Source organism: Coregonus clupeaformis, chromosome 29 (assembly GCF_020615455.1).
Source record: "Coregonus clupeaformis isolate EN_2021a chromosome 29, ASM2061545v1, whole genome shotgun sequence".
Lineage (NCBI taxonomy): Eukaryota > Metazoa > Chordata > Actinopteri > Salmoniformes > Salmonidae > Coregonus > Coregonus clupeaformis.
In genome coordinates, this window is record NC_059220.1 from 64,413,478 (window position 1) to 64,430,975 (window position 17,498).

Here is a 17,498-nt window from a genome sequence, read left to right on the forward strand (position 1 = left end):
CAGGTGCATCTGCGACAGCCGAAAGTCGGACACTAATGTGGTTTTCCAAAAGCAAGGCTCCGATCAACATGGCAGTGTTGCCGTTGTTTATAAAAGTTTATCTTTATAATGTCGAAATAAAGATGGCTGCAACCCCCATATCACACACTAACAAATTGAAATCATATGTATAATCAATCGGTGAGAAAGAGCATCATATTAATGTTTATATATCCATTGTATACATGAATCTCGGCAAAGTTGGATCCTGTTTCAATCATGTCTTTGATCACATTCCTGTGGGTCAAACAAAAACACCCTAATGATTGGTTGGCAATAGAGCCTCCCACAATGCAGGCGATGGATGCAGGATGCGGTCAAAATTTCATGACCCTTGATCACATGGTTTTTGTCAAGTTCATGGAGTCAACATGTAGGCACAAGTCGGACAATTTGTAAATAATGCAATACACTTTGAAGGCGGTGAACAAGGATGGCCAGACTTGACAAAAATGATCCACTCGAACACTTATAATGGCTCAATGTACAACCTATTGAGTCCTATTGCTCATCACTCCGAGATTGGCGATGATGAGAGGTTGACCAAATCGGCAATTTATAGTCGGAACTAGGAAACGCGGAAATTTCGATTTGCTGATTCGTTGAACGCGGCACTTGTATAACTACAACCACTTAGCAACTCGGACATTTCTGAGATTCCTAGTTCCGACTAGCACATGAACGCGGCATTACTACTGCTCAACCTGAAATAAACATTATATCTCTCAATGATTCCAGTTTAATATTAGCACATTTGTTAAACATTATTGTTGTGTTGTGATGACAGTGGTTTTGATCACTGGTTTTCTTGCGTACAAAGTGACGCAAAAAAGATTACCACCTTGAAACTCCTCCCAACAGTTCCGATGTGAGCTCTCTCACCCACCTTTGAGAGGAACTAAAAAGATATCTGACAGCAGTTACTGCCCTCCATCCACATTCTCCGGGATAGTCACTGGTTTTCAATGTTCAGCCTGCTCTTTGTAAGTAAGAACGCTTGTTCATATCGTTATACATTATCACAAAAAACCCCCAGAGATAACTATTTCGCAATAGCGTCGGTCTTATTGGGAAGAAAGTAACGTTAGTTAGCTAAGGCTTGCTAACGCGGGGATATGGCAGCTAAATAACATTACGCGAAGCTGCAGAGTTGGAGAACGACGTTATCTACAAATAATGTTGGCAAAACACCAAGGTCCAAGTTAAACGAAACATTAATAGCGAACGAGTAGTAGTTTTAATCGAAAAAGCCTTAACATCGATAACAGCTAGCTAGCTAACGTTAGCCAGTCAGCTGCCCGTTTCCTGCGTAACGCCGGTAGCTAGCTATAGTAAGTTAACGTTAGCTTAGTTAGCACGCTAACCACGGTAATGGACGCGAGCTAACTAACGAATCTACAAGGGGGGATTGTGGTTTCAGCCAACCATCTAAGCCAAAGTAGCCATCGATAATAACTAGGTATTTTTTTCTGTTTATCTACCCAGATAGCTTTGTTAGTGCTAGCTAGCTAGCTAGCTAGCTACTCGTTTGACCCACACTAACAGTTACAGCCCAGTGTGACCCATTTATTTTCTTAACTGCCTTGCTTGTAGCCGGCTAGTTAGCATAACGACGTTAGCAGGGTAGCTAGTTTCATGGCTTGACAGACGGAGAAGGGGCAAGCCAACGTTGTTGGCTAACATTACAGTTACACACACAGCGACCTATTTTACAAGACATGCGGACCCGTTTCTTGTGTCAATGTTATCTTTTGTCCTCGATATTAATTAGCCGACCAAGAAAGCTTACTAGCCAAATCTAATTAGCCTGTTTGCTAATTGCTAGGTAGCTAGATGATGCTTCTACTGTACCCAATGATGTATAGTTATACTCCTTGCTTCTAGCTACCTTACTTGCCCTTGTTCCTGTTCACATGTAGCTAACGTTAGCCTAGCTGCGCAGTGTTGAACTGGAAACGCCGCTGTCTGAATTGGATGTACAGAGTTTCGGTCGGTCCTAAGGTTGGCTACGGACAGGTGTAACACGATATAACGTGTCAACTAAATTGTAAAAAAAAAACTAAAACCAGATATAAAGTATGTAGAAAAGATAGTGCTCATATATTTATTTATTTATAATATAGTCTAAGTCATCATAATAAAATCTAGACAATCAGGGAGAATTGAAAATTCCCAAAACAATGAATTTAGCAGAATATGTAAGAATCGCATGAAATTACCTTATACTGCAACATTTTCTCCCAGCTGCATGGCAGAATGTGTAGAATTGCAGGAAATTTGCTTTAAAACTGCAAACATGTCTCATGCTCCCTGCTACCCCCACCACCTAAGCCCCCTTTTCATCCAGAAAAAACCCTGATCATAACATCCACTCCTGCTTCAGTGTATTCTTTGTCAGGGTATTTCAAATCAAATTGTATTTGTCACATGCTTACTTACAAGCCCTTAACCAACAATGAAGTTTTAAGAAAAATAAGTGTTAAGTAAAAAATTGATAAATAATTAAAGAGCAGCAGTATAATAACAGTAGTGAGGCTATGTACTGGGAGTACTGGTACAGAGTCAATGTGCGGGGGCAGAGAGTAGCAGCAGCGTAAAAGAGGGGGTGGGGGGAACAATGCAAATAGTCTGGGTAGCCATTTGATCAGGAGTCTTATGGCTTGGGGGTAGAAGCTGTTAAGAAGCCTTTTGGACCTAGGCTTGGCACTCCGGTACCACTTGCCGTGCGGTAGCAGAGAGAACAGTCTATCACTAGGGTGGCTGGAGTCTTTGACAATTTTTAGGGCCTTCCTCTGACACCGCCTGGTATAGAGGTCCTGAACGGCAAGAAGCTTGGCCCCAGTGATGTACTGGGCCGTATGCACTACCCTCTGTAGTGCCTTGCGGTCGGAGGCCGAGCAGTTGCAGGTGATGCAACCAGTCAAGATGCTCTCGGGTGCAGCTGTATAACTTTTTGAGGATCTGGGGACCCATGCCAAATCCTTTGTCTCCCGAGGGGGACTAGGCTTTGTCCTGATCTCTCCACGACTGGCTTGGTGTGTTTGGACCATGATAGTTTATTGGTGATGTGGACACCAAGGAACTTGAAGCTCTCAACCTACTCCACTACAGCCCCGTCGATGAGAATGGGGGCGTGCTCGGTCCTCTTTTTCCTGTAGTCCACAATCATCTCCTTTGTCTTGATCACGTTGAGGGAGAGGTTGTTATCCTGGCACCACAGGGCCAGGTCTATGACCTCCTCCTTATAGGCTGTCTTGTCGGTGATCAGGCCTACCACTGCTGTGTCGTCGGCAAACTTAATTATGGTGTTGGAGTCGTGTCTGTGCAGTCATGGGTGAACAGGGAGTACAGGAGGGGACTGAGCACGCACCCCTGAGGGGCCCCTGTGTTGAGGATCAGCGTGGCAGATGTGTTGTTACCTACGCTTACCACCTGGGGGTGACCCGTCAGGAAGTTAAGGATCCAGTTGCAGAGAGCGGTGTTTATTCCCAGGGTCCTTAGCTTAGTGATGAGCTTTGAGGGCACTATGGTGCTGAGCTGTAGTCAATTATTAGCATTCTCACTTGGGTGTTCCTGTTGTTCAGGGCAGTGTGGAGTGCAATAGAGGTTGCATCATCTGTGGATCTGTTGGGGCGGTTTGAAATTTGGAGTGGGTCTAGGGTTTCTGGGATAATGGTGTTGATGTGAGCCATGACCAGCCTTTCAAAGCACTTCATGGCTACTAACGTGAGTGCTACAGGTCGGTAGTCATTTAGGCAGGTTACGTAAGTGTTCTTGGGCACAGGGACTATGGTGGTCTGCTTGAAACATGTTGGTATTATAGACTCAGACAGGGACAGGTTGAAAATGTCAGCGAAGACACTTGCCAGTTGGTCAACGCATGCTCGGAGTACACGTCCTGGTAATCCATCTGGCCCTGCGGCCTTGTGAATGTTGACCTGTTTAAAGGTCTTACTCACATTTGCTACAGAGAGCGTGATCACACTGTCGTCCGGAACAGCTGATGCTTTCATGCATGCTTCAGTGTTGCTTGCCTCGAAGCGAGCATAGAAGTAATTTAGCTCGTCTGGTAGGCTCGTGTCACTGGGCAGCTTGCGGCTGTGCTTCCCTTTGTAGTCTGTAATAGTATGCAAGCCCTGCCACATCCGACGAGCGTCGGAGCCGGCGTAGTACGATTCAGTCTTAGTCCTATATTGACGCTTTGCCAGTTTGATGGTTCGTCGGAGGGCGTTGCGGGTTTTCTTATAAGCGTTCGGGTTAGAGTCCCGCTCCTTGAATGCGGCAGCTCTACCCTTTAGCTCAATGCGGATGTTGCCTGTAATCCATGGCTTCCGGTTGGGGTATGTACGTACGGTCACTGTGGGGACGACGTCATCGATGCACTTATTGATGAAGCCAGTGACTGATGTGTACTCCTCTATGCCATCGGAAGAATCCCGGAACATATTTGATTTTGTGTTCCTGCTGTTGTTTACAAATATACACAGAGACGGTGGCAGAAACATTATGTACAAAATAAGTTACAAATAACGGGAAAAGACACACACAATAGCACAATTGGTTAGGAGCCCGTAAAACGGCAGCCATCTCCTCTGGCGCCATTCTTTTGAAGGCTCTTTTTTTTTGGTCTATTTGACAGTGAGTGACAACTACAATTTATTTTGGGGTGGAAAGGTTGAATGTGCAAAGGATGTCACACTGCTTGCTTAGTGAGTACCACTTCCTCCTGATTCTGCCTATTCCTGTCTGAACTCGGGACCTCTGCCTCACGCACGTGACCGTACTCCCGCAAGCGTCTTGTCCGATCGCGCCACCTCAAAGGCTAGCTAATGAGGTGACACAGGCACGACACTTAAAGCTGAGGAGTTCACACATCCCCATGTTCTACACAGGCAGTTTACACACACCCAGTGTGGGCGGATCAGTCAGAAGGTAAGCTTAGACGTTCCTACTTAGGAGTCATGGCAAGGTGACCTATTTATTCATGCACTTGTAAAGTAGCTGTAGGTGGATATACATCACTCTAAGGTATCACTGGCTACCAGTGCCTGCTCAGTTTTGATTACTGAGCATTGCTTTGACTAATTAACAAAATAGGCCATACAAATCCTATACATTGCATTCGGAAAGTATTCAGACCCCTTCACTTTTTCTACATTTTGTTACGTTACAGCCGTATTTTAAAATTGATAAAGTTGTTTTTTACCCTCATCAATCTACAGACAATACCCCGTAATGACAAAGCAAAAAACAGGTTTTTATACATTTTTTCAAATTTCTAAAAAATAAAACCAGGAATATTACATTTACATATGTATTCAGACCCTTTACTCAGTACTTTGTTGAAGCACCTTTGGCAGCGATTACAGCCTCAAGTCTTCTTGGGTACGACGCTACAAGCTTGGCACACCTGTATTTGGGGAGTTTCTCCCATTCTTCTCTGCAGATAATCTCAAGCTCTGTCAGGTTGGATGGGGAGCATCGCTGCACAGCTATTTTCAGGTCTCTCCATAGATGTTTGATCGGGTTCAAGTCCGGGCTCTGGCTGGGCCACTCAAGGACATTCAGAGACTTGTCCGGAAGCCACTCATGCATTGTCTTGGTTGTGTGCTTAGGGTCGTTGTCCTGTTGGAAGGTGACCCTTTACCCCAGTCTGAGGTCCTGAACCTGCTCCAGAGCGCTTTCATCAAGGATCTCTCTGTACTTTGCTCTGTTCATCTTTCCCTCGATCCTGACTAGTCTCCCAGTCCATGCCGCTGAAAAACATCCCCACAACATGATGCTGCCACCGTCATGCTTCACTGTAGGGATGGTATTGGCCAGGTGATGAGCGGTGCCTGGTTTCCTCCAGACGTGACACTTGGCATTCAGGCCAAAGAGTTCAATCTTGGTTTCATCAGACCAGAGGATCTTGTTTCTCATGGTCAGAGTCCTTTAGGTGCCTTTTGGCAAACTCAAAGCGGGCTGTCGGTCCTTTTACTGAGGAGTGGCTTCGGTCTGGTCACTCTACCAGAAAGGCCTGATTGGTGGAGTGCTGCAGAGATGGTTGTCCTTCTGGAAGGTTCTCCCATCTCCACAGAGGAGATTTTAGATTGAATACATTTGGAAACATTTCTAAAAACCTGTTTTCGTTTTGTCATTATGGGGTATTGTGTGTAGATTTATAAAAAATTAATATTGAATCCATTTTAGAATAAGGCTGTAACGTAACAATGTGGAAAAGGTCAAGGGGTCTGCACTTTCCGAATGCACTGTGTATCATAATGATCTGTAACAATTGAACTGTAAATCCATTTCCTGTAGGACATTGTTAGCTTATTTTATTGTTTCAAGTACGGTTGTCACAATCCCAGTGTCCATGTCAGAAAGGAAAACACAAAGCAGACAGCTCTTTTTGGACCTTTAAAAACACAACTGCAATATTGTGTGCTATAGCTTGGAAAATAAAAATGTGATTCTGGGTGACATCGGGCTGTTTGTCTCCAACATCAGGACTGTTTTCTACAGGAAATATAGTCCGTTTCATGTTTTGTTTCCTTGCGACGATACCTCTGAGAATGGCAATGCTGGTATAGTGACAACCCTAGTGGGTCACACTGAACTGCTTTATTATAAAGCTAATTGACGTACAAGGCTGGAGCTGGGAGCTGCTCTGGAAATAGCTCACTTCAGCCAGCCCACATGTATACAGCCTGACGTCAAGGGCAAGCCTTTGACGGCCAGGCAGGGAGGGCCTCATTCCCCAGATTCCATGCTACACATACCGGTATCACACCCCACTTCCTGTCTGTGTTCTTTTGTACACTATGTGCTCTGGATAGAGGTTGGCCTCATCACCCTTGGCAATTTCCTACTCTACTTTTGATCACCTCCTTTTGAGACACAGCCACAGATCTAGGATCGTCTCACCTCCCCAAAATCCTAGCCTTGCTGTTTTTAAGGAGAAACATTACAAAAGGCTGATCAGTTTGGGCTTGGGAAGTGTTGATCCCTCTCCCTGGGGCTTGGATTGGCAGTAAACATGGTGTGAGTCATTGTGAAAACAAATGTTTGCTCACACTGCAACTGAATTGTCAGCTTTGAACACCGATAGTCAAGTCTTCTCAATGCTAGATGGTACTAGACATTGCTGTGGTCCATTGTCATTTTGTCTACATTACTACTTTACGCTTGTAGACAGAATTGCATATTTTATAGTCAAATAGTGAAGGTGTCTTTTTGTACGGGAACTAGATGGGTGGTGTCTGTGTCACAGCCACCACTTCGCTAGATGGTGTGACATTTGGCACACAGAGGAAGGTTCCCCTCTCTGTATTAGCAGCATAAAGAAAGACGAGCGTGACAACAGTGGAAGTCTTCAGCCTTGGTTACCGTAACTGAGACTAGCTGTGGCAGGTACAGTAACATGAGGCTAGGCAAGGGTCACTACAGGGGGGGCAGGGAGCTGTCTGTGTAGCTGGCACCGGGCCTGGTTTGACCACAGGGTGCCTGTGTCTGTTGAATGGTGGTGTTGATGAGCTTGTAATGTGTTCTAGTCTGCCTGGTGTAACGGATTAGCCCATTAAAACATTTCTTTATGCCCCTGGGGCTCTGGCTGGAGTGATGGAGAGAGGGATCACTAACCTCTGGTTTGGTGCATGTGTTGGGGGGAGGAGGGGGTGCTGTGCACTCGCTGCTCCTGACATCCACTCGGCTCTCTCTCTCCACTATGTCCTCCTGTGGACACTCAAGGTAGGCCCACAGGTCTGGGATCAAATTACACCACACTTAATCATAGAGTAGCCAGCCCTCCTGGTTGACATTTTTTTGCAGAATATCTCTATTTTGGTGGTCTCTGGTACATTCTAATGCCTTGATTCCATCTGAAATACACATCGAAATTATTGAAAACTTTATTGAGTTTACCTCACAGATTGGGGAAAAAAATGGTAGTGTAGAAAGACATGACTTTACAATTTTAAATGACTGAAAATGGATGAATTTCAATATATTGTTGTTTTGGATATTTTCTAGGCCTATATGATCAGGACTGTTTTCTAAGTAGGAGAACATTTAACCTGTCTTCTCTTGAGATGAAGTGTTATTTACAGTTTTACTGCAAGATACGCCACAATGTTTGTTCTTCAAATTATGCATTTTTATTTAAACTGGAAAATGAAGTAAATAGCCCACATTATCTTGACAAATTAATTAAAGTTACGTTTTTCCAGGTTTCTGTTCCCCACCCACACAATTTTATTTATTCTGTCAATCACACTTTTTAAATAGGAAAAAACAACAATTAGATGTTCTAAGTCCGCAAACAATGCTTAAACCACATCAGGAGACCACTTTTAAGGTCTGGGGAAAAATCTGAGAGAGATAGATTTTTGGGTGTAGTGACCCTTTTAATTCATGTTTTTGTAGTGCACGTGAAGGTGCAGTTTGAAAAACGAATACCCGCTGGATTGATGAAAATAATATCATTCTGCCCGGTAAGCATAGGCTACTTTGTAGTTAACATTTTAATTGAGAAGGATTTTGGGAAATCTTTTCCATCTACCAGAAGTCTGTTTTCATTAGCATCATCGTTATGGCTACACAAAGTGGTACATGTGTGCACTGCACACGGGCGTTCTCATTGCCTCTTCAGAAAGCTGCAGGAAATTCGAAATCACTGATGCATTCTGTTCGTCTTATGATAAACTTGGGCTAATTAGTAAATGTTCAGTACATTTAGTTGATTACCTACAAAGGTCAATACTTTTTTGAATATTGTTGAATTCCATTTTAATGCCTGTATTCCGCGAGGGCCCTAATTATCATATTCGGACCAGAATGAGGCTCTCCACTACCTATTGTTCCTGTAGTGATGATTCACCATCTTCATCTAATGTTTTCATAATTTAACTGCAGATAATCGCCAAAAAGCCTAGGCCTGCTACCAGTAGCCTATGCAAATTAGGGAGCCATATGAATGGCTCTCTGCGATTCGGTAGGCTACACTGACCACGACATCATAGCAAAAAACAAAACCAGGCATTTCTTTGGTGTACTTGTTCCGATGCGATACCATCGACATATAACCACATTGCGTGATTTACAGTGCATTTGGAAAGTATTCAGACCCCTTGACTTTTTCCACATTTTGTTACGTTACAGCCTTATTCTAAAATTGATTTAAATTGTTTTTTTAATCATCAATCTACACACAATACCCCATAATGACAAAGCGAAAACAGATTATTAGACTTTTTTGCAAATCTATTAAAAATAAAAAACATACCTTATTTACCTAAGTATTTAGACCCTTTGCTATGAGAATCGAAATTGAGCTCAGGTGCATCCTGTTTCCATTGATCATCCTTGAGATGTTTCTACGACTTGATTGGAGTCCACCTGTGGTAAATTCAATTGATTGGACATGATTTGGCAAGACACACACCTGTCTATAAAAGGTCCCACAGTTGACAGTGCATGTCAGAGCAAAAACCAAGCCATGAGGTTGAAGGAATTGTCCGTAGAGCTCCGATACAGGATTGTGTCAAGGCACAGATCTTGTGAAGGGTACCAAAACATTTCTGCAGCATTAAAGGTCCCCAAGAACACAGTGGCCTCCATCTTTCTTACTTGGAAGAAGTTTGGAACGACCAAGACTCTTCCTAGAGCTGGCCGACCGGCCAAACTGAGCAATCGGGGAGAAGGGCCTTGGTCAGGGAGGTGACCAAGAACCTGATGGTCACTCTGACAGAGCTCCAGAGTTCTTCTGTGGAGATGGGAGAACCTTCCAGAAGGACAACCATCTCTGCAGCTCTCCACCAATCAGGCCTTTATGGTAGAGTGGCCAGACGGAAGCCACTCCTCAGTAAAAGGCACATGACTGCCCGCTTGGAGTTTGCCAAAAGGCACCTAAAGGACTCTGACCAGGAGAAAGAAGATTATCTGGTCTGATGAAACCAAGATTGAATTCTGGCCTGAATGCCAAGCGTCACGTCTGGAGGAAACCTGGCACCATCCCTACGGTGAAGCATGGTGGTGGCAGCATCATGCTGTGGGGATGTTTTTCAGCGGGCAGCGGGAGACTAGTCAGGATCGAGGGAAAGATGATCAGAGCACAGTACAGAGAGACCCTTGATGAAAACCTGCTCCAGAGCGCTCAGGACCTCAGACTGGGGAGAAGGTTAATCTTCCAAGAGGACAACGACCCTAAGCACACAGCCAAGACAACGCAGGATTGGCTTCGGGACAAGTCTCTGAATGTCTTTGAGTGGCCCAGCCAGAGCCCGGACTTGAACCTGATCAAACATCTATGGAGAGACCTGAAAATAGCTGTGCAGCAACGCTCCCCATCCAACCTGACAGAGCTTGAGAGGATCTGCAGAGAACAATGGGAGAAACTCCCCAAATACAGGTGTGCCAAGCTTGTAGCGTCATACTCAAGGATGTAATCGCAGCCAAAGGTGCTTCAACAACGTACTGAGTAAAGGGTCTGAATACATATGTAAATGTGATATTTCAGGGTTTAAAAAGAAATACATTTGAGATACATTTAGAAAAAACGGTTTTTGCTTTGTCATTTTGGGGTATTGTTTAGATTGATGAAGGGGGAAAAAAACAATTACATCAATTTTAGAATAAGGCTGTAATGTAACAAAATGTGGAAAAAGTCAAGGTGTCTGAATACTTTCCGAATGAGATGTATGAATGGCAAAGGGATATAAGAGATCAAATTTATTCAGTCACCTTTTATAAACTAGTTAACAACTAGTTGTCAATCAACGCAGAGCAGCCTACTATGCGCCAAGACTCTGCGTGGCTATGTGAAAACACAAAATTATCAAATGGGCCGAAATGAATGTGTGAAACAATGACAAGCTTTGGTCCAAAATAAGCCCATAGAAACGCGTTGGGCTGATTTTGGACAGATTTTTGCGAGTTAAACCTCTCGCTTCCCCTCTGCTGCGTTTTCCTGTCATCATTCGCTTTGTGACTGACCGATGCCTGTCCTCTCAATAGATTGCTAGAAGATGCTTCTAGTTTATAGCGTGCGACAGCTTGATATACAAGTATACCCCCTGGACAGGATGCTAAGTCCTAGATCTGTGCCTAAGACTTTACCCAGGACTACAGTAGCTTCTCTCTTTTCTCTATCCCTCCTGGTGCTGCACCTCCTGCTTGTCAGTGTTAATATTTAAAGAGGCGCACCGCTGCTCCTTTGTGATCTCTCCTGGAGGGACAGGAGCTGTCCCTTCTGGAACTCCTGTCTGTCGCCTCCCCAGAGATACCCGCCCGTCGTTATGGCAACAGGCATTCCCTGTTGCGTCTGTTTTGAGTGGCATCTGGAGTCTTCGATCCACAGGCTGTGATTGAATGGGCTAGGCCAACCGCTAACCCTTTGCCAGGCCATGGATGAATGACTTGATTAGAGATTTGGCTCAAGGCTACTTTCTCAAGGTGATTGGTCTTATCAAAGGATTATGATGCATGATATAGTTGTGGTGAATCTTGGTGTTGGCTGTCAATCAGAGTACACACACACGACTGCCACAGAAAGTGGCTGTCATGAATTTTATGTCTCCCTCCGTGTTAATATTAAATCCCTTGGTTCTGTCTGGTTATATGACAACTTGTTCTAAGTGCGAAGGGCGAACCATAAGGCCTAATTTGTGCGTGTTTGTATATGCATGTGCAGGCGTGCCTTTGTTCTGAAATGTATTCTCAGTAAAATAAATGAGTTACCCATCTTAAATTAAGTGAAAGTTCAAACAAAACCCTCTAGACACGGAACTTCCCTGTCTCTCCACTTAACATTAGGAAACCCCAGTGCTATTAAAGGCCCAACACTGTCTCTTCCAGCCCGTATAGGACAGGACAGCAGACCTGGTTTCAAATTCTATTGAAATAATAATAAATTCTTCATTTGGGCTTGATTTGAGTTTGCCTTATGCAATTGAATCAATGGAAAAGTTCCCAAAGGGCAAACCCCACCCACCTGGCACTCCATGACAGGCTAAAGCAAACACTGTAGTATTTGAACCCAGGTCTGCAGGACAGGTGGTTAGGTGACCTGCCTTACCCTCTCCACCACTATCTGGCCAGGGCTGGTTAGGCGGCCCGGCCCGGGGTGCTAGCCTTATAGAAGGGACCTGATTAGATTGGTGACAGGAGATTATGACTCATTAAAAAGCTCAGGGGCAGCTGCCTGGTGACTGTCCATCCTAGCCCATTTTCCACCATAATGGCACTTTACCTGACACACTTTTCAAATGTCTAGAAATGTACATGTTTTGTGCTCTTGTAGGAAGCAATCACTCCCATATTGCTGACTACAAGTTATAACTGGGCTAATAACTCACTAACTAGCAAAGGATATGAACAAAATGTGCACACGTGGCTACATGCAGCGCTTGCTTTTGATCTCAAAACAAGTGCATCTACTCAGCACCACAGCGTAAACACAGTCCAGTTCAAGGTAAATGGCACAGATCCATATATGGCAATGGTCTATTTGCATATAGGCCTACTGCAGCTCTGATTGTACTCTACACAGAGCTGTGTAGCATAACCAGTCTGAGGTGTGAGCAATAGAATCCTACTCCGATGCGTTCTGCCTACAACAAAATCACTCACATAGTTTGTTTTGTTTCGGTATGTTGCATTGAAAGTGGCTAATATTGCGTTGATTTGATCAAAATTGCCACAGTAAAGTGAAAAGTTGATAGTGTTAACTAAGAAGGAAAACTCTAGAAAAGTGAGTGAAGTTCAATCCCGTGCTTCTCTCCGTGGGCTGATATTTATTTTGTGCTCTGCAGAAGGGGGTAGTCTACTGGGGGTAGTCTTGGGGTACTGTGGACTCACGCAGCTTAGCGGTAACATTGGTGGACACCCCTTCAAATTAGTGAATTCGGCTATTTCAGCCACACCCGTTGCTGACAGGTGTATAAAATCGAGCACAAAGCCATGTAATCTCCATAGAGCTCAGTGACTTTCAACTTGGCACCGTCATAGGATGCCACCTTTCCAACAAGTCAGTTTGTCAAATTTCTGCCCTGCTAGAGCTGCCCCGGTCAACTGTATGTGCTGTTATTGTGAAGTGGAAACGTCTAGGAGCAACAACGGCTCAGCCGCGAAGTGGTAGGCCACACAAGCTCACAGAACGGGACCGGCGAGTGCTGAAGCGCGTAGCGTGTAAAAAATCGTCTGTCCTCGGTTGCAACACTTACTACCGAGTTCCAAACTACCTCTGGAAGCAACATGAGCACAAGAACTGTTCATCAGGAGCTTCATGAAATGGATTTCAATGGCCGATCAGCCGCACACAAGCCTAAGATCACCATGCGCAATGCCAAGCGTCGGCTGGAGTGGTGTAAAGCTCGCCGCAATTGGACTCTGGAGCAGTGGAAAAGCGTTTTCTGGAGTGAAGAATCACACTTCACCGTCTGATGGACGAATATGGGTATGCCAGGAGAACGCTACCTGCCTGAATGCATAATGCAACATTTGGTGGAGGAGGAATAATGGTCTGGGGCTGTTTTTCATGGTTTGGGCTAGGCCCCTTAGTTCCAGTGAAGGGAAATCTTAACGCTACAGCAAACAATGACATTCTAGATGATTTTGTGCTTCGAACTTTGTGGCAAATTTGGGGAAGGCCCTTTCCTGTTTCAGCATGACAATGCCCCCGTGCACAAAGCAAGGTCCATACAGAAATGGTTTCTCGATCGGTGTGGAAGAACTTGACTGGCCTGCATCAGTCCCTGACCTCACCAATGCTCGTGGCTGAATGGAAGCAAGTCTCCGCAGCAATGTTCCAACATCTATTGGAAAGCCTTCCCAGAAGAGTGGAGGCTGTTATAGCAGCAAAGGGGGGACCAACTCTATATTAATGCCCATAATTTTGGAATGAGATTGTCACGAGGAGGTGTCCAAATACTTTTGGTCATGTAGTGTACTTTGACAAGTGTTGCTTGTTCCTCTTTTTCACTTTCACACCCCCTTTCAGTCATTGGGATGGGGTGGTTTTCTCTCACCCTTTCAGCCACTGGGGGTAGGTGGATTTTCACTAGTTGTTTAGTAAAGAACCTGGGATGAAACTGTGGTTGTTCTGCTTAGGATGTAAGACGTCAACAGTGACCTGGTGTTCCATTTGAAAAGCTAACAGGAAGTGGCGCTAACTGGACCTTGCCAAGGAGATTTAAATATATTATGCTATTACCTGTCCGGGAGAGCACAGTACCCCACCCTCTCATCCTGCCCAGAAGGGCCTCTGGCTCAGAGCCTTCTTTGGGTAACATTTAGGATATTTATACCTCTAGACTGACTGGGATAGTGCCTGTCCGCTGTGGTAGTCTGAACCACAATAGTCCCTAGTCTACACAAACACACAGAGCTACAGATCCAGACCCAGACTGAATCTGATCACCCAGTGTTTCTTCTGGTAATATGTAGCAGTGGGGGAAAAGGGGGGGGACAATTGCATTGCAGGTCGGAAACATTTAAAATCAAGAGAATAAACTTTTTTTTTTAAACAGGAGCTTGTTATGTAGAGTTGTGTTGCGAATTCCGTTCTGTGAGCGGCGAGGCAGACATAAGGCTAGCAGCCACACATTGAGTGTGTGGAGCCAGGAACTGTCCCTTTTTTGTGTGGTGCTAAAACGTTGTAATTTGTCCACGCGCAGAGCTTATGTTCCCTCTCCCCACGTGAGAATACGACACGTTGCCAAGTTTACTTTCCCTGGATAGCCTAGCTCACGCGAAAATGGCTAACATAAAAAGAGGGGTTATGATAAGGGCATAGGCTACAACATCACTGCGGAAACAGGTGTTGCGCGAGTGAAATCCCCAGTTTGGAAGGACAATAACGCGGTAGATGGTTACACAGCCTCCACGAAGTACAAGCAGGTAGGCCTGTGTGTGTTAGCCCATTTAGCTAAAGCCCATAGGGTTGAGTCCTGAGGTCCCCGTACCGAGCGGTTCGGTACGAATACGTGTACCGTTACACCCCTTTCAGATACAATTTCTATTCTATAGTCCCTACCAGCCCGACAGTGGCTACTTTGTGTTCAAAGAACCAGCCTACCAACCCGGCAGTGGCTGCTTTGTGTTCTAAGAACCGGCCTACCAACCCGGCAGTGGCTGCTTTGTGTTCTAAGAACCGGCCTACCAACCCGGCAGTGGCTGCTTTGTGTTCTAAGAACCAGCCTACCAACCCGGCAGTGGCTGCTTTGTGTTCTAAGAACCGGCCTACCAGCCCGGCAGTGGCTGCTTTGTGTTCTAAGAACCGGCCTACCAGCCCGGCAGTGGCTGCTTTGTGTTCTAAGAACCGGCCTACCAACCCGGCAGTGGCTGCTTTGTGTTCTAAGAACCGGCCTACCAACCCAGCAGTGGCTGCTTTGTGTTCTAAGAACCAGCCAACATTCTCTGAACCCTCCCCATTACCATTTCAGTTCTTTCACACAGGAATTCAGTAAACAAAACGAGGACCCCTCAAAATCAGTCAGTCACACCAGTATCACTTTCAGCCAGAGACACCTGTATGCAAATCCTCTTCGTCCAATCAGTTGACTTCATTTGGAGGCGTTGCTAGATTAGTGCAGTTAGTTTTTCTCTCTCAGCCTGTGTGCTGCTGCTGCAGGTGTGTTGCGGCAGTCCTGTCCTGCTCATGTCCTGACATGTCTCCTTTTTTATTCCCTCACATGTCATGAGCGGAGCGAGGCAGAAAAGAAACAATGGTGGGAGGGAAAGAAACCGGAGGCTCTGTACTGTCCTTGGTTGTAAACTAAGGTGTGTGTGATCCTAAATGCCTCCAGTAAGGCAGGGGGTGGGGCAGTCAATAGTACAACTTCCTGTAACTGTTTGCATTTCCCCGTGGTGACATGTCAACACGCCCACCTGCTAACGTTCTGCCCCGCTCTGCTCCTCTCTGGACTCTCACCCCAGCCCAGCCGGAACAAAAACCTTCTTGTCTTTTGAAGCGTAGTTATTTTTCCTCTCTTTTGACCCAGTAGCGGCTTCCATTTGTCCCGCACTCGTGATGAGGAGTTTTGACTCTAGTTTACTGACCAAAGACATGACTGAAACAGGAACCAATTTTCTGCAATTTATGTGGCTATATACAAATACAGTGGAGAAAAAAAGTATTTAGTCAGCCACCAATTGTGCAAGTTCTCCCACTTAAAAAGATGAGAGAGGCCTGTAATTTTCATCATAGGTACACGTCAACTATGACAGACAAAATGAGGAAAAAAAATCCAGAAAATCACATTGTAGGATTTGTTATGAATTTATTTGCAAATTATGGTGGAAAATAAGTATTTGGTCAATAACAAAAGTTTCTCAATACTTTGTTATATACCCTTTGTTGGCAATGACACAGGTCAAACGTCTTCTGTAAGTCTTCACAAGGTTTTTACACACTGTTGCTGGTATTTTGGCCCATTCCTCCATGCAGATCTCCTCTAGAGCAGTGATGTTTTGGGGCTGTCGCTGGGCAACACGGACTTTCAACTCCCTCCAAAGATTTTCTATGGGGTTGAGATCTGGAGACTGGCTAGGCCACTCCAGGACCTTGAAATGCTTCTTACGAAGCCACTCCTTCGTTGCCCGGGCGGTGTGTTTGGGATCATTGTCATTCTGAAAGACCCAGCCACGTTTCATCTTCAATGCCCTTGCTGATGGAAGGAGGTTTTCACTCAAAATCTCACGATACATGGCCCCATTCATTCTTTCCTTTACACGGATCAGTCGTCCTGGTCCCTTTGCAGAAAAGCAATGCAATGCAAATAGTCTGGGTAGCCATTTGATTAGATGTTCAGGAGTCTTATGGCTTGGGGGTAGAAGCTGTTTAGAAGCCTCTTGGACCTAGACTTGGCACTCCGATACCCAAGCAAACCAGGATCTGTTCTAACCAGGACAGGGCTCCCTCCCCAGCTAGCCCGCCAGGACTTGTTCTAACCTGGCCAAGGCTCCCTCCCAGGCCAGGCATTCCCCTAGTCCCCTGGCCCAGCTCCCACACTGCCCTCCAGCTGGTCTGAGCCCGAGCCAGCCCCAGAGAACTAGACAGAACCACAGACTCTCTCTTCCCCAGACACTTCCTCAGTCCCCAAGACTGGGCATGGTGCATTTCTGACACCTGCCTGCCCAACTGTGGGAGGAAGTGGTCTAAGGCTGGGAGTTGCCAGGGACTTGACGATATCACCATACTTAGGTGCCGATACGTATTGCGATTCGATACTGTGATTTTATTGCGATTTGATCTTCCAAACATTTTTCTCACCATATGTCTGCTGCAGAGGGACGAGAGAGCCATGAGAACTAGTTTTGATCAGTCACGGGGAGAAAAAAAAGTGCTGAAAACAAATTTGCACGCTATGAATTAAAAATACTGGAGTTTTGGCGCAAAAATATAGCGATATTGTCAAAACTATATGATATATCGTCAAAAATATCCCGACATGTGACTCAATTTTTTTCTTCTCCCCCCA

At 45.2% G+C, this 17,498-nt stretch overlaps 1 protein-coding gene across 2 annotated transcripts in view; it reads left to right on the plus strand.

Annotated features, from left to right (window-relative positions):
* Positions 1-895: 895 nt before the first annotated feature.
* Positions 896-17,498, plus strand: part of LOC121572293 (protein tyrosine phosphatase type IVA 2) — a 41,943-nt gene continuing 25,340 nt past the window's right edge. The window contains exon 1 of one of the 2 annotated variants that reach the window (XM_041884319.2): positions 896-1,026. The gene's annotated coding sequence lies outside the window, so the exon portion shown is untranslated. The remainder of the gene's footprint in view (positions 1,027-17,498) is intronic. The other variant, XM_041884318.2, reaches the window with a different exon arrangement.